The 23,268-nt window shown below is 38.5% G+C and overlaps 1 protein-coding gene across 1 annotated transcript in view; it reads right to left on the bottom strand.

Moving 5' to 3' along the window:
- The window catches only part of dchs1b (dachsous cadherin-related 1b), a 97,889-nt gene that overhangs the window by 54,985 nt on the left and 19,636 nt on the right, over positions 1 to 23,268 (bottom strand). The window lies entirely within an intron of this gene.

Genomic DNA, 23,268 nt, shown 5'->3' with positions numbered 1-23,268 from the left:
GGCCAGGACTCTCTTGAAAAAGAGGCTTTTAATCTAAATGTTTTCTTTTTGTCCCGGTAATGTAAAAGTTTAATAACTATAACAAAATAAAATAAAATTGCTTCCACCTGTCTCCGGTTGGTATGTCAAAGATAACTTCATGACTTTGCAAATTGGATTTCTCACACTCTCACACCATGAAATATACTTTAAAGGTTCACAGACACCTGAGTCATTGACTGCCGTTTGAAAAACCCACAGCTTTCACATGATAACACTGGCAGTTATTCTGGTCTGACTCAACAATGTAATGTTTGCTGACGTGCATTTTGCACCTCTGCTTTACAGATTTAATTAACCCCGTTTTCTCACCATCGCCCCAGGAGACAGAAGCATGTCTCACTGTTCTCGTACACGTTCCTCCTCCTCCTCTCATCCCGCCATTGACACACATAAAGCGATTTGAGTTAGAAACGGTTTATTTACTGATTTAAACATCTAAACTGAGCTTAAAAACCTTATCAATGTCCCAAATTCTCATGCAGCCAGAAGGACAGATTTAAAAAACAAAGACCCGACATGGATGACACACTTCCCTCAACCAACCAGTGTTTTGCTGGTCACTTTCTGTTTTGCTTTAACCGATTGTCTATTTTTGTACACTGGAATAAAGCAAGAGTATTCTTGTCAATCAGACGGCGATGATTAAAATGTACTTTTACTGTCCACAGCAATAGAATGACTGCGTATCTACACACCAACACATTTATGTGTATAACCAAGCACCCAGCCTTGTCTAGCAGACTATATGAGGCGTCAGGGATTAGGCATGAGAACCAATCTCGACCAACCCTGACCAAAGCTTTGTGAAACAATGAAGAAGAAAAGCTTTGCAGACAGAGGCTGACATGAAATGGTCCTTTCATTAGTTCATTAGAGGAGCAGACCCACTGCTGGACACATCTGGATTACTCATACAGCTGTAATCACACAACCAGCCACAAGTGCAAGTACTCTGAAAGGAGCATTGCAGGTTGAAAGGAAGTTACAGGAAAGACTTTGCATGCATGCATGCCTGTAACCAAATTCTTTTTCAAACCATAGTATTTTAAGAGCAATTTAAATCTTGTTTATTTATAAAATATTTAGTTAACATAAGTTGTTACATTCAGATGCTATTCTCTTTTTTTTCTCCAACATTTTTTACTGTTCCAGTCAGAGAATATACTGCCTTGCAAAAACGGCTCGTAGGGTGACACTTTCCACATTTCGTCACAATTAAAACAACACAACTGGCTGACCAGCAGGCAGGGTGGGTGAAGTATCTTGCCCAAGGAAACATCAACTGAGACATGCAGCCAGAGCTGCAACAGACCTAATCAAAGCCCAGCGCTGAATACAACTGAGAACGTGTGGTAAAATTTAAAGGTTCTGCCAGCGCTTGAACCCTTTTTGTATGTAAAGGGTATGATTGTTTCTGCAAGGCATTCTAAATCTTCCTTCTGATTCTTTGCTCCCTCTTGGTCTTGTTAGCCAAAGCAACACTAAAGTTGGGAGATGATTTAGAAAATGATTGTTTTTTTGATAAGGTGCAGCATAATAATCACCAGCTTCCAACTACAAGCTGTTTGCATCAGAGAATGAGAACAGAGCCGTAGTAAAATGTTAATTTAATTTGAATCTTTACTCCTCTACCTCTGTTTGTGTGTCATCTTGGGTTTCAAACAGGGTTGCCTTACTTTCTTGACTGAAAACACCTATTCTTATTCCCTCTGGCTCAGGCTTAGTAGACCTAAATTGGACGGTGTGTCTTAAGAGTTAAGGAGGGAGAAAGTCTTTGAAGCAGCAGCTATTCTGGATAATGATTTCCAGAGTGGCTAAGTTCAGAGAGACTGGGAATAATCCTGGAGCCTGACTTGCCAAGATTTCATACAAAGTGATGTACAAGAACTATGAGACAGAACCTACGGCTAACAACTAAGACTGGTGCTTTAAAGTACTCTGTCTGGTTTTGGGAGGGTGGTCCTCTAAACAGCCTCTTCTTACTGGCACGTGATCAATAGGCCAGCAAATGTTTTGGCACCAGGACTACAAGAAGCATAAAATATTAAAGCAACAAAGTGAAGCACAACCTTATGGGAGAAAGAAACAACTGTAAAGTGTGTGCATGTGTGTGCGTGGGAGGGGGGGGGGGTCTGTGGGGAGAAGAATTGCACTCGAGGAGCCATGAAACATTATAAACTACACTACGAGTTACTCTACAATCATATAATCATCTTATTCATCCCGCTTTGACTTGTCTACCTGACAAGGAAAAGACAGAGACCAGACCGTATAAGGGTTTTGGTCTTCACATGTTTAGTTCTTTAAAAAAAAAAAAAAAAAAGGTAAATGCCATTTTATTTTCAACATTTCATCAATAACACTTGTCTCTCTTATGTGAATTCATTCATCAAGCTCTCTGTTTTTACAGTAGATGTACACACAAATTGACTCGAGAAGATTACATGTAATCTGTTTACATATAAGCTATTACTTAGCTGGACCTTCAACAACTCCTGACATGTGAAGTCATGTAAGCCACTTGTTATAACTACTCCACTCACCACAGACTCCACAGGATCTACCAAACTGTATATAAGTCAAACCCAAACATTCCTGCTCACAGATGAACTGACTGACTATCCGATGCATATTTACATCATGTGCTTCATGTAACTTCAAATGCAAGCAGCAGTGCAGAGGCAGGCCTGGCCTCAGGTTGACACAAGTGTTAAATGACAACAGTGATAAGCGATTGGAAGTTGAGCCTGTATGCAGTTTTCTGACACCGGTAACTTGATAGGCTGCTTTTCTGACAAAGTATACCTCCATTCAGTAGGAGCTGATGAAAGGGAGACGACGTCCTGCGTCATGTTAATTGCAAAGGAAAGGTGGCGCGAGGAAAAGCCTGAGCGGCCCTGTGATCATTTTTTTATTTTTTATTTTTTTTCAAAACAAGAGCAAATGCTAGCATAACATTCTGGTTTGTTTTTATTACTTAAACAAGAAAGTTCTGACGAAAATGTTTAATTAGCAGAAAAGAATGAGTGAAAACCCTTTTCTTCCTCACATTCAAATCCACATTCCACATGATCCAATCTACAGACAAGCCTCTTGACCCTGTGACGACCCCCAGCAGGGCCACAGAAACACAAGCACGTTCATCCTCTTAAAAAATAAGAGGCCATTTAATCAAAATGACAAAAAGCCCAACATTAGGTGTGAATCAGCTGCACCTTTTCACACTTTTTCTCTCTTACTGGAAAAACCATCAAAATTCAGTTTTTTTTTTCTTTTCGTAACCTGAAACTGCACACAATTACAGAGAGTAACTCACCATTAGATTAATTTCTTCAATGCAGAGTCACCCACAAAAGGTCAGTAGTAAACTACATGGCAAACGGAGAATGCAGTGCAGCGGTGCTGAGATCATTGTTGATAATTCACTTTTTCCCACCATTCAATAAACGAGCAGGAAGACAGAGCAAAGGAACATGTGGGAGTGTTCGAAGAGTGCAATTCAAATCATGAGACATGGAAAAATGACACAAATAATGATGTCATTAGCATAACAGTAAAATATCAACACTTCAGCATTAGTGCCATTGTGAGATGCAGCACAGTGTTGACCTTCCGCCAATATTCAGCAACACTCAAGCGCACATAAAACCATGGCTGAGGAATTAGGTGCAAAGTTTGCTGCTGCCAACTTTACCACCAACCGAATTGTTTAGGAGATGAGGTGAGAAGGGATTGTGTGAGGACTGAGGAAGCAGCATGCCTCTTATTATTAGCTGCAACTGATCATTGGAGGAAAAACCCAGAAGAGTTTTACTGAAGGTAAAACGGGGAGAGGTGGGTTACATGAAAGTGAGACCAAAGCCTCAAACACCCTGAGGGGAAACGTTACAAAGGTCCTTGTGTGTCCACATAGACTCCAAGATTTACTGCACACATAAACATACAGCAGGATGTGCTGGATGTAGTGTTTTCAGTTATGAACTGTACGTCTGGCTTAGTGAATGAGTAAAAAACGACATAGTGAAGAAGAGCAAAAATAGGAAAAAGAACAGACCTCCGATATGGAGACTGAGAGCGTGGACTATATGAAAGCTGCTCACGGTAAATCAGAGTAATAGTTCTCTTTGAAAACTCCCATAAGAGTGGACCAGCTGAGGGACGCTGCTGGCCAATTTAATGGTGTAGATTAAATCTCTATAGTTGGACTATAAATGAGCGTCTCCGGTTCCATAGGTCTTCTATAGTCTGCATCTCGCATTACCTCCATCCTGACTCTGTGGTCTGATCACTAACCCAGCCCGACTCCCAACTCCTAAACCTGTCTGGTTTCTCCTCAAGATGCCAATAACCACGGAGCAGCGGTTCCCAAACTACGGAGAAGAGACCAACAGGGTGGCTGGAGAACACTCTTAAGATAAATAAGTTTGTTTTGGGGATTTTGTGCGTTTTAGAGAAAGTAAGAATTGCATATATGAAAAGGATGAAAAGGTAAGGAATTATTGAAAAGCAGCACTATTAGGGTTAATGCATTAAGCAGATGTTCAAACTTCTAGTGTTTGAACTGTAGCCACAACTTATTCTCTGCTTTATTTCAAGCATAATTTAATTTTAATCAAATAGGCTATATTTTATTCTTCATGTTTTATGCTACAAGGTGTGGTGTATTCTTTCAACGTGTTTTCAAAGATTTTTTCTTTGTTGATGTTTTACTTTTAGACCAAATTTTAACTATTAAACCAAAATTGGGTTGTTTTTTGTTGTTTTTAATCAGGAAAAACAGTTTATTTTAGAATTAAAATTTCTGCCTTTGCTTTTCGCATGGATGGACGGATGAATGCTGAATTTACCTCAGGATTTCTGTGTTCAAAATAGTTTAATTGTAAGGTACGAAAGTTTGTGGTGTTGACCGTCATTGAGGTTAAGGGTGAAATAAAATCTAATTTTATCTTTAAAACAGTGCATTTGAAAGATAATCCCAAAACGGCCAGAGATTTAGGAAAAGTACTTCTCTCCCTTGTTATAATTCAGAAAGACTTTTAGTAGGTTGAAGGAAATACATTTATATTTGGAGATCTCAAATTGCTTTGTTTTTCTTAATGGACCAACTGCAAATAAAAATAATTTTGTTTCTTCTGTTTTGTTCTCGAGCACCACATATTAAACATTAGACAAATGCCAAAAACAGTGCTCTCCATTGTCCAAGAACATGTCAAGCAAACTCTGCATCCATCTTTCATCGTGCACAAAGAGGAATTATGCAGGTTTTTTATTTATTTTGGTTGGCCCATCTACTCCTGCATGTCAGTCAAAGATTTGCTCAGCATTCTTTTGCATGCTTCTGTTCACATATAGAAGAGTAAGTCCTCGCTTGCCCAACCTAAATATGATGGAAGTTGCAGCTGAGACTCACGGATGGACCTGTCAACTGTAATTCGGCCCGGGGTTTTAAGATGTAAATGTACCTTTGTTTCTCACACCTGAGAAATCCTAGCACATCTGACACAAGCATTCTGTTTTGCCCAGCTTTGCACAAACCCTGACTTGATATGAATTCAATCCCTCAGCCTCTGTTTGCTTCAAAAGGAGGGGGACACTGATGGAAAAAGCAGGTTTTATATTTTTATGTTTCAAGCTTATCTTAACCCTAACACAGGCAGGAGTAGAAAAATAAATTACAAAACGTATTTGATGTGATCGCTTATCCTTTTACGCCCACATTCAATTTGTTTATATGTTCAGTATTTTGGCTTTTATGAGCTCAAATGGTAAAACGGTATAATTTGCTGAAGAGACATTATACACTATGGTATTCCTTAGTAATTCCCATTAGTTGTAAGACTTTCAAAGTTGATGTTTTTTTTCCCACTTTTATAAGCCAAATAATCTCATCACATAGCAATGTCATGAAAAAAAGTGACACAAAAACGCCACTTTTCATTATGAACCAATGCTGTGCAATTTTGTTACATAAAAACAAAACAGCAGCAATTTAATTTTCTTAAATGATGCACACACAACTAAGTGAAGACTGAAGAAAGTTTTATGGGGCCAGATTTTCCATAAGTGGGAACTCCAGGAACATTTGCCCCTCACTCTACGTTTCATTTTTTATGGAACCCTTTGGAAGCAGTTGTATGGGTTCTTACCGACACGCAGACGAACAGCATATTTTGTGCCGAAAGATTGTCTGAACTTTTGGAGAAAATCCTGCACCTTCCTTTGTGAAAGTTGGAAAGTGATCTAGTCGATCCATTGTTGATGGCTTTGTTAATAACTTGCAAAAAGAGGCACCTTTACCATTTTCTGATCTTCATCTCTGACTCAGAGTTCAAAAGTGTACAGGGATGTTCTCCATCAGTATAATTCCTATGCTAGAAAGAGACTGAATGAAACTGCCAAAAACTAAATGGAGTTCTAGTGAGCAAAGTGTGTTTTTTTTTTTTTTTTGTGAGAAACAAGGCCAATAGGGAGTCCCAAAGCATACGATCGTACAGGACTGTTCTTATGAATCTCACACTTGTTTAAATAAGTGTACAGATGTTGACAGGACGGTGAATATAAAGTGAAAGCATTCACACAAAATGATAAAGTGATGGATTTATTAACTGTCTAATTGTCACAGCCCTCTGTTGTCTTGGCTGTCAAACTACGTTTGCGTCCAGCTTGTACGTGTGTGTGTGCGTGTGTGTGCGTGCACATGTGTGCTGAAGTGTGCAATATGCAACAAAGTGGGATTAATGGAACACTCAGCGCGCTAGCTTGCACACTGACCATGTAGACCACCAGCACCGCGTTAACCTCATATACGTAGAATATTGGATCAGAGAGACTGTGAAATCTAGAACAAAAGCTGACCATGAGTTTTTCCTCCGACACCACATGTGTGTCTGTACTAGTCATTTCATTGTCTGTTTTTTTCTTTTTGTACTGCCTTTTTTTACTTTGTAATTAAATACTTAAAACCCTTAACAGATGTGGAAGCAGATTCTGTACATCTTCTTGCACTGATCCTTAAATGGCCCTTGTATCATTTTATCTCCTACCCTGGTGACTCGGTATATCTGATTTAGAATTTTAGCCAAATGCTTTCTGGTGTGTATCATTGTGAAGCGAGTCCAGAAAAAGAGGGGAAAAAAAGAGACAAATTTGCACCCATGCATGCAATCTCAGACACCCGGAGAGTTGTGCCAGAATCTCTTCTATTCATCAGATCTGACCTTGTGAAGATGACAACCTCAGTGCAATCCTTTAAATCACACAAATGAAATAGCGAGCAGAGAAAAAAGGCCAGAACATTTTATGTTAACTGAACTATATTGGGGATAATATTAAATCCCTAAAAATGTAAGTGAAAATAAAAAAGAGATCAAAAAGATGTTATGTTATAAATGAAGATAAGGGAAAACTCAACTATTTTTTAAGAAAGTTCTGAATTCTGAGCAGTAACCATGCAGGTTATGCGCTGTGGGATGGGGAGCAGGCATCAATTAAGCTAAATATTCCTTCCTTTACAAAACATAGGTGTGGTGTGCGTTGTAGAGCATCGGGTAGCCTGATTAACCCTATGATGGTCACTCCCATTCGACTGCTTAAACAGGGACAGCTGCAGGAAGACAGGACTAAAGTGCATGTCAAAAGATTGGGACTGGATAAAGAATCCGTGGTCTGCTGTGAAGAGAAATTCAAATGATTAATTATCCAGAGAATAAAAGAGAGCGTCCAGTCCTCGCTGTGGTCTCCAGCTTTTGCATTTTGCAGAAACGACAGTAATAGAAATGACTTTTCAGTGTCACTCTGGGATTATGAAGGCATATAAACACATCTATGAACACATGGAAAGCCAAGTCCCATAAACTGACATGAATAGGTTTACTACTCCAGTTTGAACACACACACACACACACACACACACACACACACACACACCTACACACCCCCCCACACACACAAGCTAGATATTGGGGCAGTCTGTGAGGTGATTGTTACCAGATGGGGGGGAGGTCATCAATCTAACCCTACTCTGTGACACAAAAGATTGCAGGGACATTTCCCTCATTCTCTCCTCGTGTGTGAGGATGCACATATGTGTGTGAATATAAAAGATTTTTCAAACGATTCCAAGCAGTTCCAGGGAGAAGGGGCGGGGGAGAGGGGGGCTGTTTGGTTAATGAATGAAGGCTACCCTCTCTTCTCATACTAGATGAGCTGGCAGCTGGCCCATGTATGTCCCATTTAAAAGGAGACATGTTTAATTTGACAATCATGAAAACAAAGGGTGTCATTCGGAGCCACGGTGAAAGCTGAGGATATTGCAAGCATGTGTGTGTCTTTAAGGACATTTTTTTTATGCTAACTGAAACACCCAGATGTGGAAGTGCTTAAGATAAAAAGCTAAAATCAAGCTGAATTGCCGCTTTAGAGCAGAGCCACACATAGAAATCCACACAGAGAAATTCCTATGCGTTTATAAATTATTCTTACATGGAGAACCAAAATTTAGTCTTGTGATCTTTTTTTATTTTTTTTTTATTTATTTTTTTTGCTGATACCCTTATCTTTTTGTCTTTCTTTTAGTTTTATTGTTTTGTTTGTGTTTCAGTATTCATTATTAAAACTATGGTCCTAGTTTACATGATTAAAGACACGTCATAGCATAATGGCTTGTAAATATATTGTTAGTGCTGCTGAATGTAGATCTTACTGAGAGATTGGAATCAGTACTAATTATTATCAACAGGTAACAACTTCATAAAAACAGAGGCCAAAAATTAGCTACAGATTTATGTGCATCTTTACTTCACATAAGAACAACAATAAAGAAAGACGCAATAATTCTAAACGTGAATTGACTTTTCCACTAATTGAAACCACAGGGCTGCTGCTGTGCCAGCCAAATTGGTTCAAGTACAGCATATTTACAGTTGTGGGAATAAGGCATTACCTCAGTTTACCCCAAAGCTGCAGTAGACCACAGAATTTTAAAGGTGCTGCAAATAAATCCGACTCACAGCGTTCTTATGCAGCTGGTCGGGTATTATTTACCTCACATTATGCCACACTTCAGATACTGTTGAAAAAAAACAAAAAAAAAAGCACATCGAGATCTTAATCATGCAGACGCATCCATTTTCAGAGTCTGCATGAAATTATGCCACAAAAGCTTGCACACATCCAAACAAAACACATCATCCCATCATCCTTTATACAACATAGACAACTTATGCAGAGTTAAAGCCTGATTTTTAAGGAAGTATATGAACAAATTTTGGCGTTAGGAATGCAACCGTTTTTCTAAATCACAGAAAATTGCTATTCTTCGAACAGCTGCATGTAATTGTAAGCATTTATAGGCTTGAAGCCAAGAAGCAAGCACATCTTTATGTATGCTACATATGACCCATAAAGCATTAATTCAAATTGTGTGGGTTTCTATGTAATTTACTTTTTTTTTTTAGATATAATTTGCAATAATTTATTTATTTGGCTACTTTGTTTAGACAAGGCCAAACAATTCCATCAATGTGCTTATCAGAGAATAAAGACAACAAGTCTGGTCCTGAGTAATTCCCTCTATCTCCCCCTTTTTTCCCCCACCGCCTCCCTCCTCTCTCTTTTTTTTTTTTTTGCTTCCCTGTGGTCCTGAGAGTCTCGTTTCCATGGTTACCACTGAACGATGGCTGCAACCGTTTGAAAACCATCACACTTATCCCCCCACTGCGCACGTACACCCGCTATCTACATGGAGTAACGGCGATCATCCTTCACATGGGTATGTGTTCATGCGAGGAGTGTCTGTCTGCTTCTTTCTGAGCCCACTCGCAAAAACATGACCCCACTCTCCCTCTGACACCCATGAAAAATACGCCATGGTGGAAGATTGCTCCCTGCATGCGATGCACACACACTTCTATCCCCACTCCTCTGGTTCTAATTCACAAAGACAGATGGTGTTCCCTCAGTGCTGCCATTATGAACTTATCAATTGCATGTCGTCCATCACAGTTATAGATTTCATTTTGAAAAGCAAAGGGAGACAACTTGCTCAAACATGAACCAGACAGATCTTTTCTTTGTAAAAAAAAAAAAAAAAAAAAAACCGGCAGTGCTAAACACCCTGTAAGCCTGAAAAGCCCACAACCAATTTGTACAAGCATTGCCCATTGCTTTGAGGACTATGCAATTCCCCAGTGCAATGTTCCACTTTTTCAATTTATTTATGTATTTATCCATTATTCTCAACAGTGTGTGCAAGAAAGGTGTGGAAAAAAAGAGCCAGCCTGTTTCAAGGGCACACTCAGACAGATAGAGGTGAAGTCAGGCACACAAACTCACACACACTTACACAAACGCGAAGCGGTGATGAATTGGCTTTGCACCACCTCCCCCTCTCCTCCCTCCACGTCTCTCATTGGCATGGTAACCGTCAGCATCGCCGCTCCCTCTTGCCTTCATCCTTTTTTCACACCAGCCATGCCTTTCATCAGCCTTTCGATGCTGTCTAAAATCTGCTGAGTTGAAATCTTTCCAGACTCTTTTACCACTGTATGACAAGTCAATCCCTTATCAAGCCACCTTCACAGGTTTATAGTGAAATACTGAGGTTAAGCTGAAAAAAAGGCATTTTTTAATCATAAGGTAGTTTAATTGTGGCTTTGTAATGCATTTGAACAAATCAGGTCTATCAGTTAATACTCAGCACTGTAGCACTTATTCGCTCACAGACCCCATTGTCTTTGTTGTCTGAAGAATCAATTAGTATTTCATTTGATCGTGTAGGAACTATGAAAAGTAGGATATTTTTTAGGTCACTTTTTCTCATGTTTTGTGACCCATAGTCCAAACCCTTTCTTAGTAACTTGTGTATTTTTACACCATTTTAACACCATAAAATTATCAAATAGCTTTAAATTTAGAGTTTACTTCCAAACAAAGCTAGGTATTTATAATCAAGATTAAGAGTAAATATGCACAGATGTACACACGTATGTTTGCTGCAGCAATTTCTACAATATAATGGTGAGGCCAAATAACACTTAGAATGCTAAAATTTTAATTAGTTTTCTTTCTTTTTATTAATAATAGTAAAACCCTGTTTTACACTAATTCTCACTCCAGACACAATGTGTGGCATCGCCTCTCCTAATTTAAATAAATGTTAGAAAGACTACAATACAAATTTTGGATTCTGTTGATTATAGTTTACAAATGGAAATTAGAATAAAAAAATAAATAAAAAATAAAACTGGGTAGAAAATCTTTCTGAGCTTTAATGCATGTTTTTTTTTTTCTAATTAGTTACCAGGTTTTGATGATAGGTGAATCAGATATGGAAAAAACGGTTTCCCTTCCATTTAACAGAGCTGGATGTTGCTTAACTCATAGCTTTTTAAACTAATAAATAAATCATCAATGCGAACTGCACGGCAATAAATTTTCACTAAACTTGTTGTGACCATTTTCTGCCTATTGAACTAAAACCTTCACATTTTGCCACCATGCGAGGCTGTTGCTCAAGCACATGTATCCGCAGCAGAATGCACAAGAATTCCTACAGACTGATGCAATGAGAGCCAAAACAAAAGAGGTGGGTGCTGATGGTGCAGCTAAAGCAGAACTGGAGTTAATGATTCCCTCACCTGCAGTCGACGGTGGTCTTCTTGCCAAAACCAGCTAGCAAATCCGGTGTAGGTGCTTGTGTTGCCAAAAGCGAAAACTACCTATGATGCATGTGTGTATGTTTGTGTAACATTTGAGAAAGGACAGATTTATTTTAAAATGAGAACATATAAAGTAATATAGATGTAAAACCTGTTTTATACAAAAATACTTTTCTCAGTTTTTTTTAGTAATCTATGCTTATGTGCATAATATTTGGAATCCACTTCATTTTAATTGTTTATCTTATAGCTTCAAGGACTCATACTGCAATCTAATATCAGACTGGATCATTTTGTTAGAATAGAAAGTATATATCAATTGCAGACTACAGCATATCATCTGTTCTGCACTTCCTGTGATCTCACTTTCTACATCTGCATGACTTGAAAGAATAATCCTTCAGATAAGATACAAAGGCTCCAAAGAAGAGAAAATACCCTTCGATAGATTTGCATTAGTCCTCACATCCGGCATGAGAGAAGCAGTTCTGGTACACTGAGATCCTTGCAATCAAGCAGCTCCTCTGTAATTGTCCCCTGGAGTTGTGCACAAAATACCCCGTACAGTCAGCCAGTGGTGTGGGTGTCAACTAGCATGCACGTGTCCCAGTGTTTGTGTGGAAGCACGAGTCTACATAAATGTTTGTACATGAGGAATGTGTGTTTATTTGTGTGAACAGCACTTGACCGACTCAGAAATTCCTTCCAGGATTCTAAATTGATCTTTCCCAAGAGACAGGGATGCTAGCCGATACACAAATGTCTGCAACTAATATAGACACAACGGAAGACTGGATCACTCAGTCAGTCCATTAGCAGAGACAATCGGTCATGCAATAAATACAGGAGAAATAAAATTTCAATGCAAGGCTCACCTGCAGATGTTAGCTCAAAATCCTTAGTGTTATTTGAAGAAATCAAAAAATCTGCTGTTGACAGTAATCTACTATTTTTTTCCCCCATTACTGACCTTGATTGCACACCAGCCAATTGAAAGTTCAAAATGTTAGTCTGTTGGTGAACACAGCTTTGTAATATTTACCAGGTATGCTGACAAAAAAACTCTTCAGTATGGAAGTTATTACAGCAGATTTGATTTGGTCATTTTAGCTTTCAAACATCTGTCATGGAACATGATGGATTCAGAAATTCTGGCAGCCTTTTGGAAATCAGAGACTTATTGGAAGGACCTGAATTTTGGAGGGCAAACACTTGGGCAGTGGAGTTTCTATTTTGTAATGTTAACACCACTAGTTATGCCAACTGGATAATATTAGAACCCAGGGTTGGGGTTGTCTTTGTTTTAAAAGAGACTGCATAAATCTCTGATCTATAATTTTAAGTAGGTCTTTTGGAAATTGTATTTTTGACATGTACATAGTCGGAAACTCACACAGCTTGTAGTAAAAAATAATGTTTTCCACTCTTTAAAAAAAACTAATTACTTATACAATAGACATTCCTTTGCAGCTTTCCAACTTCCAACTGTTCCCATAGTAGACGCTGAAGAAACCACACTGCTGAGCCAGGATGTGAAAACATTAAACTCCAGAGAAAAACATCTAATGAGGGTTGGTGCATGCAGCTTTTCCTACTGTCATTTCATATAATTATTTCAACAGGAACACAGTCACAATCATCTTTTAGCAACTATTTCAGCATTTCTGATTGTTTTTATATGCTAAATTCTCTACAACTGACATGTTATTTCAAAGCCAAGAGATTTATTCCAAGTAGTATAAAGAGGTTCCTAAACTGCACAGTGCACTCAGGGCGTGTTTGGCCACAGTGAAGCCGTTCCAAAACCACCGAGTTGAAAATGGGCCGCATGCTCAGAAAAATGTTGGTTCTCCTAAATTGACATTAAATCTGACACATCCTTACTCAAAAAGTTAAATCACATACAGCAGCAAGACCGAGAATGAGGATAAATGAGAGGATTTACCTTTCCCCGGCCAACACCTCGGCCACGCCAGAAGGCTGTAAATGTAATCAGTGCGAAGTTAAAACGTCACATTGCAACTACTGTTTCATGTCAGAGAGATTCATCCCGGAGTCCTTTTGCAGCTCCAATAAAAACATGTGATGTGTGATCTGAATCCTGTCATACGGCTTGTAAGAGCTGGAGCCTGTGTGGATGGCAGTAAGGGAATACTGTAAGGTGGTGGGGGTATGAAAAATTATTTCCTGTTAATGACGACTAAGGCTGCTTGAAATTAGGAGAAAGACCACCATGAAATGGATCAAATGCAGTTCGAAGAAAAATTAGTACATGCTTTAGATAAATAATCAAATGATACCCTTGTATGACCTCTGAAATATATTTCAAGTTTTAAAAAAAGATAAACAATTTCTCCTAAAATTTGTCAAAATTATAAGAAATACAACAGATTAAAACTTGTTTTTATCTAAACAATTTTAATTCAAATGTTTTTAATTAATATTCTGCCACTGGGGACAAATAGTATTTGTTGTCGTCTGTCTTTTATTCATTCAAGTCAATTGAAGATTTTCACAGTGAATTGAAACAGAGTCAACCGTGTGGCCATGTTAACAGGAAAATTATTTCCACTCCTGTTGCACTTCCATCCCTGTCTGACACAGCTGCCTACAACCACACAGTTGCATGCATGAGGGCCGCCAGTGGAAATAAGCTTCCTATTTTATGTGGTTTCGACTCTTAAAGCCTGTGCTCTGGTTTCGTTCTGTGCTGCAGTTAACCTTTATGCTCACATTTAATAATAAATAGAAATACTAATATGCCATGCAATATGCCATGAAATGTATGTGGAAGTGCCAGTTTTTTAGTGCTTGGACAGCCAAGTAGCTAAATGGACTTGCAGAAAAAAAAAGAGAAAACGAATAGAAAAGCAGCAGTGAAGGCTAGCGAGGCCAGGTGAGAGGTTGGAAAAGATTTCTTGTGAAATATTCCACTACAGGCAAGTGGAAATTTTCACTAACTGGAATCATAAATAAGCATCTTGTGGGGGGAACTGTTCTCATAAAAGCCAAATTCTGAAGAAAAGACAGTCTGAGGTGTATGCATGACAGATGTGCATCTGGGAGACGCATAGAGAGCAAGAGGTGTGACGTGGATCACTTTGTATAGAAAATATCCTTCATTGCTCTCTGCCATTTCTGTGATGTCAAACAGACGAAGCTGAATGAGACATCGGATTTGTTTAACGCTGTGTCTTTTGGCACCAGTGAGACATGACTGATCTGGAATATTACTCCCTTTTCCTCGCCTTTCAACATCCATATACATTTAAGTTGCTGAGGAGGAAGTCACAGAAGACAAGTGGGAAAATTTGAACTTGATTTGAAAATCAAAAATTCCCTATTCCACTTGTTTACATGTCAGTAAATGCACCATTATCTGGACACCAATTTGACCAATAGTCATCTGTGCAGAAGCTTGTCACGGTGAGAAGAACAGCTTAGTGCCATTGAGGGGTATAAGAATGAAGTCAAAGGAAGCACAGAAATCTGAAAAACTAAAAAGGATTTCTAAGACAGCCTGCAACATATTTGCAGTTCATTCAGGCTGTGAGAGCTTTTAAACATGAAAAGACTACTGCAAAACAAGATGGGGTTGGAAATCCTGATGACCATTTGGGACTTTATGGTAAGGATCTATTTTCTCTAACAAAAAAAAGAGACCGATATGTTGTCACTCTTGCCAGACTGTCCACATTAATCGCTAATGTGAGCTATTAAATTCAGTTTAAAACTCAAACTATCATTTCTTGTTTGTTTTAAAATATTAATAATAATGTGTTTTACAGTGACTGGCCTCCCCAACAACTTGCATTTGCCACTACTCCTGATGTAAAGAATTACTGACTGCTCATGGCAGAAATCCCAGAAAGCAATAGTTTAATGGACGTATATGTTCTTTTTAATATACTTCTTAAAGATGAATTGGACTGTGCTAAAATGTCTATTGGCAGGTCAATGTTTTTACAAAAACTAGGGGTGGGAAACCAAAGGTCTGACTGACGCTCAAAGATTAAGAAGAGAAAACTAGAACCTATATCTGAACTGTCTTTGACCCTTTTGAAGAAGAGTAAAAAAAAAAAGCTGGGACACTAACAAGCACTGCTTGTGTTTAACTGGTGCCAGTTATTGGTAGAACACACTTTCATACACACAAATATCCACTTGATTTTAAAAATTCATTTGTTCTGTCACACTGTGAAAAACACTGTTCTTGACCCCCACCAACTTCTCATCTGAAATCTCTCAATGACAGAAACTGATACACTGGGAAGAAAGCACTCGTACCTCACTTCACTCTTTAATGACCGACCACCTGCTGCTCCAAACTGCAGAACCTGTTCCAAAAGCAAATGCGACATGGACAAACAGAGGAAGCATGCTAATTTACAGAAACTTAACTTGGTGTGACGGAAAATTAGATCAGTAAGACCTAATGAACTGCAGAGAACCTCGGGCTCGCCTGCTCTTCTACTGCAGTCAGACTATGACCTTTTTGTATGGCTGACTTTCCATTTTTTTAATATGGCTGACGTTCCTTCTATTCTCAGGCTGCAGAGAACAGGGAAAATAGATGATTTAACCAACAAGCAGCAAGACAGTGATTTAGTACTGACTCAGAGAAAGTGAGTGCTAAAGAGGCAAAAACAAAAAACAGAGCAGGGAAGCTGGTGTACAGAGATATGCAGGAAGAAAAATACAAAAAATATGTTTATTATGACAAGTGTGTGCTCTCTGTTCAAATTCTAGTGACTGCAGTCGTTTTGCAATGTGGTGTTTCACAAATTGATATCACTATCTTTTGCTCTGGCTGAACATGTTCTCACACTATAGAGGCAAACAACCACAACAACAAAAATGCTTTACTTTTTGCAAATGTATTATGCTTTTTGTCTTCAACGGCTATGTTTAAAGCACTGTCAATGTTAGAAAACTGGACTGGATTAAAGCTGCAGTACAGAACTTTCATAAACAATAGGTTTATTACATATTTGTTAAAACTGTCACTATGTTTCGACATACTGGGTCCTATTACGGCACACAGTCACAAAATCTGGGCAGCCGCATGGTCGTCTGCAGAATACTACAACAGGCCTTCCCAGACGGATACAAATGACTAATTTTACATTTGCCAGGAATTGAGGCTGAGTCTAGTGGGTGGCAAACCATGAATTTGGTCTGATGATTGTTTTCAATTTGCTGGTTCATTTTGGGAAAACATCATTAATTCTACAAAATGCGAATTTTATTACATTTCTGTTTTACTATGCTTTTACTATTTCCTCAAAAGTGACATCCAGAGTTTAACTGAGTTCAAAAAGTAATGACAAAGAAATACTTATAGGAGGACATGAATCAAAAAGCAAAAACAACATGCAGGTGAGTACAAAGAAAGAAATATTTTTGACAAAGGAACTATCAGAATAAAAGCCCATGAGACATGAGCTGAAGGGGTGAGTGGATGAAAAGACGAACAGAGAGAAATAATCCATAACAGGCGAGATGAATAAATGAAAGAGAAGGGAGTTAAAAACGGAGAAATAGAGAGAAAAAGGCAGCGAAAGAAGGAAAGCTCCTACTACCATATGGTACAGAGTATTGTGCTTAATGAGGCATAAGGCCATCCCCTCTACAGAGGCAACGGCAAGTCAGGTCACACATGAATGAACACTGATAGGTTTGAAACATGGCATATCCCAACAACTTGTGATATGGAACTAAAGTACTGCTTTTGAAAGCATTTCCACAAAAGAGCTGAAAAATGTTCCATGCAAAAGGAAAGCTGTTTGATAAGAGTTCAACATTTGAAGTCAATTACCACTGAAATTATTCTAACAGAGAGATATTTTTCAAGATCAGTGGAAAATCTGGACTATTTACCAGTCGCTGCACTGGAAAAAGAATGTTGTGTGCTTTCGCCTTTAGGTTACTCTGAGTAGATCCCGGTCTGAGTGGGTATGAGAACAACCAGTAATTGTAAAAAGTGTTTAAAGTACAACAGTAGTATTGCGGTAACATTACAGCATAGTTCAAAGTGCACTGCTTTATTTAAAACGGATCTTTGCTGAGGCAACGGTCATTATGGAAACTGTCTGCAACGTGGATTTTTTAACCTCAGAGCAAAGTCTGAACTTATGAAGAAAGCCCACTGTAACCACAGAAGATCAATTTTGCCCATGTTAGACCAACTGGCATATCCCATAAGGTTGGAGGTCTTTTAAATGTAAAGATTATTTGGATTAAAAATTCAAAAAGTAAAACTGACAAAATAGCTGCTGCATTAAACAAAACTATTATATTGGCATCTTTTTAACCGTCTTGCTCAAAACAAACTGAATAATGAAAACAGCCAAACACCTGACAACCATAATTGAGTCATCAATAAATCTGGGCTTCTATACAGGGAAACCTCAAAGTCCGGGCTTAACATTTATAGGGATGTCTAAGTATGTTTTAAGGACCGATATTACTTCAGCTTTTGAAGTTAAAGCCTCGCTCATTATCTGTAAATTTCACAGGCACAGCCAAGCCGTAATGGATTTTCTCTCTGGGATCTGAGTCTCCAGTAGCAAACAGGTGATGAATTCACACTGAGTGATGATGGATGTTATGAGAATAGCTCACATAGCAGACACACTGTCTTGATCCCTTGTCACACACATCCTGTCAACATAGCCCGGACCTAGGAGACGTGTGAGTTGGTGAGAGCGAGTCGGGTAAATTGACAATATGTGTACCACAGAGACCAAAGCATGTCAGAACAGAGCCAGCTGTTAGCAGCATGAAATGATTCACCAAATTTTCTATCACAGTGGTGTCTCTTTGTGTGTGAACCCTGCCATTTGTTAACATTTATCACCTGTTAGATCCTACTGACACATTTGGTTCCAGGGATCACGGCAAACCACAACCTGTCTTCGCTTAGCTCTTGACCCAAGGGAGGAGATGCTAACAGATAAATCAAAACACACAAAAGATAAAGCTTAAACAAAGCATGGCGACTCTTTATTGACCAACTGGCAGTTCGCAAAAGCAAGCAGGACTGGAAGCATCGACTGGACAATAAATTTTATCTCCCAACACATTTTTAAGCCTAATAAAATCCAAAGTGGGTGTTTTGTGACTCTGGGCTTCGACAGACTGTCTAAACTCCAAGTGCAAACTGTGGTTTGTTCTGGCTCTGGTTTCCAAAGAGAGGGGCCCAGATTCCACACGACCCCAGCAGGAGACTAGTTGAGTCTTACAGGAAGCTAGAGATGAATAACCTCTCTGCTCGCAATGCATCACCATACGTCTCCCACTCCATTGATATGGGTTTAACAAATGCAATTAGTCTCAAGAGCATATGTGTGTTTGTTTTAAGTATCATTAGTATTTCATTATACGGGGGCTACAGAGACTTCAGGCAAATGGTTCTTGAATATGGCTGTCACACCAAAAGAGCAGATTGCTCTGACAGAACAGGGTGTTGTGTTTGTCTAAGTGGTTTTGTGGGAGATTCAGAAGGACTAACACCACCTGGCAAAAGAAAATTTTCTCTCTCCTGTGCGTAAGCTCTGTTTCCTTCATCTTCACACCGAGCACATATGCACATATGCTCTTGTTCAATACCTTCTGCTGCTTTTTTAGACTTACATCAGCAAATTTTCTCACTGGGCACAATTTAGGAAACAAAATAAAAAGAATATTAATCACCTGGAATCAAAATGTTCCCATTAGGGTCCACTCAGTTCTTTTGGTGTATCTTTACAAATAGAATAGAATAAAGACGTAAGGGTACGTGCATGTATTGCAAACTTGTACTGCAAAGATGTACTTGATTTAACTACAGCAAAGACTGATAAAAGATGAGGCAGTATAGATGGTATTAGTGCATGTAAAAAGTGGTTTTCTCAAAAGAAAACAAGACTGAGATACTTGTCAAAAATTATTTTAAAAAAATCAAAAAAAAATTTTACACATAAAAATCTGAGGCGTGACATGCTTGTCTGATAGAATTACATAAAATCTAATAAAACCCATGGCTTTCAGGGGTTATCAGAATAAGATTTCTTGTGTAATTCAAACTCAACTTTATCTACAAATATGACTTTCATGAAAGAGTGAAAAGAAGCCATTATTTAAAGAAAACCATTAGAAGTGCTTGACCAAAAGCTCTGTAGGTCACACAGCAAACATGGAATAAGTTGCTCTGACTTGGAGAGACCTAAATTTATTTTTAAATCCTTTGTGTGGAAAAAAACTAAAATTGCATGTGAACTTGAACATTTATGTTCAGAGATGCTTTCTATCCTCTCCAATTGAGTCTGAGCTGTTTTGTAAAGAAAATAAAAATAGCTCAGTGAATAGGTATGCTAAGCTGATATTGAAATACTTCAACAGATTTTTGTCTTCAATCGGATCAAATGGTGATAGTTGAAAGAGTTCACTCATGGAGTCTGAGTACAAATGCACAACACACTTCTCATATATTGGTTTGTAAAAATGTTGAAAATCGTGGAAACCTTTTCCTACTGCTTTACAAATAGTCACTACTCTGTGTTACATTTTCAAATAAAATCCCCATAGATACATGGAAGATTGTGTAAATAATGTCACAAAATGTATGAAGTGTAAGAGGTATGAATAACTTTACACTTTATCTAAGTTTCTAATCACTTCCATATGTTTGATTTACTTGTTTTCTTCCACCATTCTCAGAACATTTGAGCACAGCTGAAATCGCTTTTCTTTTCCATTTTGCAAATAAAAGAAAACATTGTATGTGGTCACTGAAATATGGTTCAATTACACATAATTTTGTTACACAGATACCTCGGCCTTGTTCTAGAGAGTCACAGTCCACAAGAAGAACGTTCACATTGAAAATGCAGATGTTGTGCAATCTGTACTTAGAATGTCAGCAAAATATTTTGTAGCCTCCAAAACATTTGTAATCCATTGCAAATGGCTGTCAAATCTTTGTAGGCAGGTTTCTAATGCTGACCAGAGCTTTATTCACTCTTGGCCATTCAGAAAGTTGCATCATCCAAAACCACATGATGATAATCCCTGACTCATTTGTTTCTTATTGCTTATGACCACTCACATTTCAACCATTGGAACTGCATTTTCCTAAGATACGTTGTGAAACATCTGAACTGCCGTGGTGACATTCTACAGCAGCTTTAACGAGCAAAAATCCCTCTCTCAGATGTGCTCCCAAATGAGCACATCTGTGTGTCTGTCTGGGTGATTGAGTGCCGTTTAACAGGCCTGACCTGAAAACCACATGCTGAACATCACAGGGGAGACGCATCACCTGCTGAAAGTGATATCTTGGCCTCAGGAGTGTACACAAGTACACGCAGACAGATGTGCGACATATATGCACCTGCACATATGCTTTCATTAGAGCTGTTCACTTTGATTTTGCATGCTTAATTTCCAATAACGTGGTTCTTTTGATTTTACCTTCTTGTTTATTGCACAAGACATCAATTTCCGTTTTCTTCCATTATACTGTCATCTAGCATGCAACTCATAAAGTAAAGTCTGATGGTTTTGCATTTCCTCCCCAACAGAGAGCTGTCTGTCTGTCTCTCCCTCTGTATTCATTTTTGTTCAAAATAATTTGAAATCCACAAATGGTGTTGTGACACCAGTGGCACCTGTGATTTATTTTATGAGAACAAACCTTTTCAAAGTAGAACAATAAAGCTGCAAATTATTTCGTACCACTATTTAAAGATAAGAAGAGTAAATCAGTTAGCTTAAAGGACGCCAAGTAGCTACGCAGGGAGAAGGTGGAGGATTGCATCACGATGCACTTATAATCCTTCTATAATCATCTTGAAGCACTCTAAATCACACCTGAACTGAATTATGAAATGTCTAACTATTCCCACCGCCATGTAAATACAATAAACATGCAACTTTCTAAAGAATGTCACTTTTCATTCCAATCTCCAAATTCTGGTTGTTCTCATGCCCTTTAACACCTCAGATTATGGAAGTGGCCATTAAGAATATGTTTCCTCTACACACTAACAGCCTCTATAACCTCTCATGCCTGGGAAATACTTGGAGGAACCAAAGGGAAAGGAAAGCAAGGAAACCAAAAAATAAATAGCCCCTTTGTGTTGTGGCTGCATAAACAGTCCGGCACATTAAAGATTACTGGAGTGGCCAAACTGATAAGACACTTCCTATGCACAGAGTGGAAGTGAGTATGCCTGAGCAAAGAATGAGAAGGAATAAAAAAAGAGATGTACTGAGAAAGATATTAAGAGAAACAGCAATGGAACAAAAAAAGGAAGAAAAACCATAGGAAAACCTGGAACCGAACCATAATCAAAACAAGAGCAGCACAACCCATACATTTTTTTGATAACACATTTCCTTGCTTAGATATTAAACATTGGCTAGCTTACCCTGTTTAATACACCCATCCAAACCCCAGACCAAGCCAGCCAAGCCAGCATGATAATTTCAAAATCCAAACACTGATTGCTATCTTCTATAAATATTGGTACAATTCTGAGAACAGTTCACATTTGTCTTGACTCCCGGGAACGTGACAATAGCTCACAACAGCATTGCCTATTTCAAATAACATCCCACAAAAGAGTAAACTGAGGTGACGCAGATCTTCAATTTGTCCTTAACTGACAGAACAGGATATTGAATGCTCCAAAATTATACAATTAACAATAATAATAAAGTTCTTGGGGGGAAAAGGGGGAAAAAAAGATTTATTAGGCTGTAGTAATGCCTGTAACATCATGTGTAAGCATCTGTGTCTCTTCTAAGCAGCCAAATATTCCACTGACTGAAAAAAGAAATTTAACATTAGCTGCCATTATGCTGCAAATCACAACTCTTGCTCATAGACTCCTAGCCTGGTCACGCCAAGAAAAAAGAAACCCTGAAAAACGTGTTGGAATGAGCACATGAAATCTTAGTCATACTGCAGTCTACTGGAAAAACCACCCATAATGTCTGGCATAGGATTACATCAGAACCTAATGCCAAAATGTCTTCTGGCTAGGAGGGATAGATGGTTGCAACTGTTGCAACAGCTAGATTGGGGGACCACATGATTTATGAGAGAATTATAAAAATTCAGCAGGCCGGCTATCACAACTACAGAGATGATATCAAGTATGCTATGCATTGGCAGAGCAGGCCAGTAAACTGATTTCCACAGACAACATTTGTGAAAGCAACCAAAATGAATGTAAGAAAAAAAGGAAAAAAACCCACTTCACTTCTAGTTCAAATAGTGTGATCAGTAGACCAGGACATTTTATGTGAATGCAGTGCAACAAGCAGGGCTTCTTTAAATACCTTGAGGATCAGTAATAACTCCCATTCTTGATTTCCTTTCCCTTTGCTTCTCAGAGGAGCAAAACCAAGCTATACAAACAGATGGTCTACTCTAAACAGTTCATGATGCAACTTTAAGACCTTTCTGGAAACAAACAGGCAGACTTGAGCTTTCATTTCTCACAGAAGTTCTCCTATTATACATGAGCTGCTGGAATTGTGATGAAAGAAAGGCAAGAAAATCTCCAGCGAGATAAAGGAC

This window comes from Poecilia mexicana, unplaced genomic scaffold (genome assembly GCF_051168715.1).
Source record: "Poecilia mexicana isolate PSO_F unplaced genomic scaffold, ASM5116871v1 scaffold_14, whole genome shotgun sequence".
Taxonomy (NCBI): domain Eukaryota; kingdom Metazoa; phylum Chordata; class Actinopteri; order Cyprinodontiformes; family Poeciliidae; genus Poecilia; species Poecilia mexicana.
The sequence above is the reverse complement of the archived record's forward strand: the minus strand, read 5'-3'. Positions and strand labels throughout refer to the sequence as shown.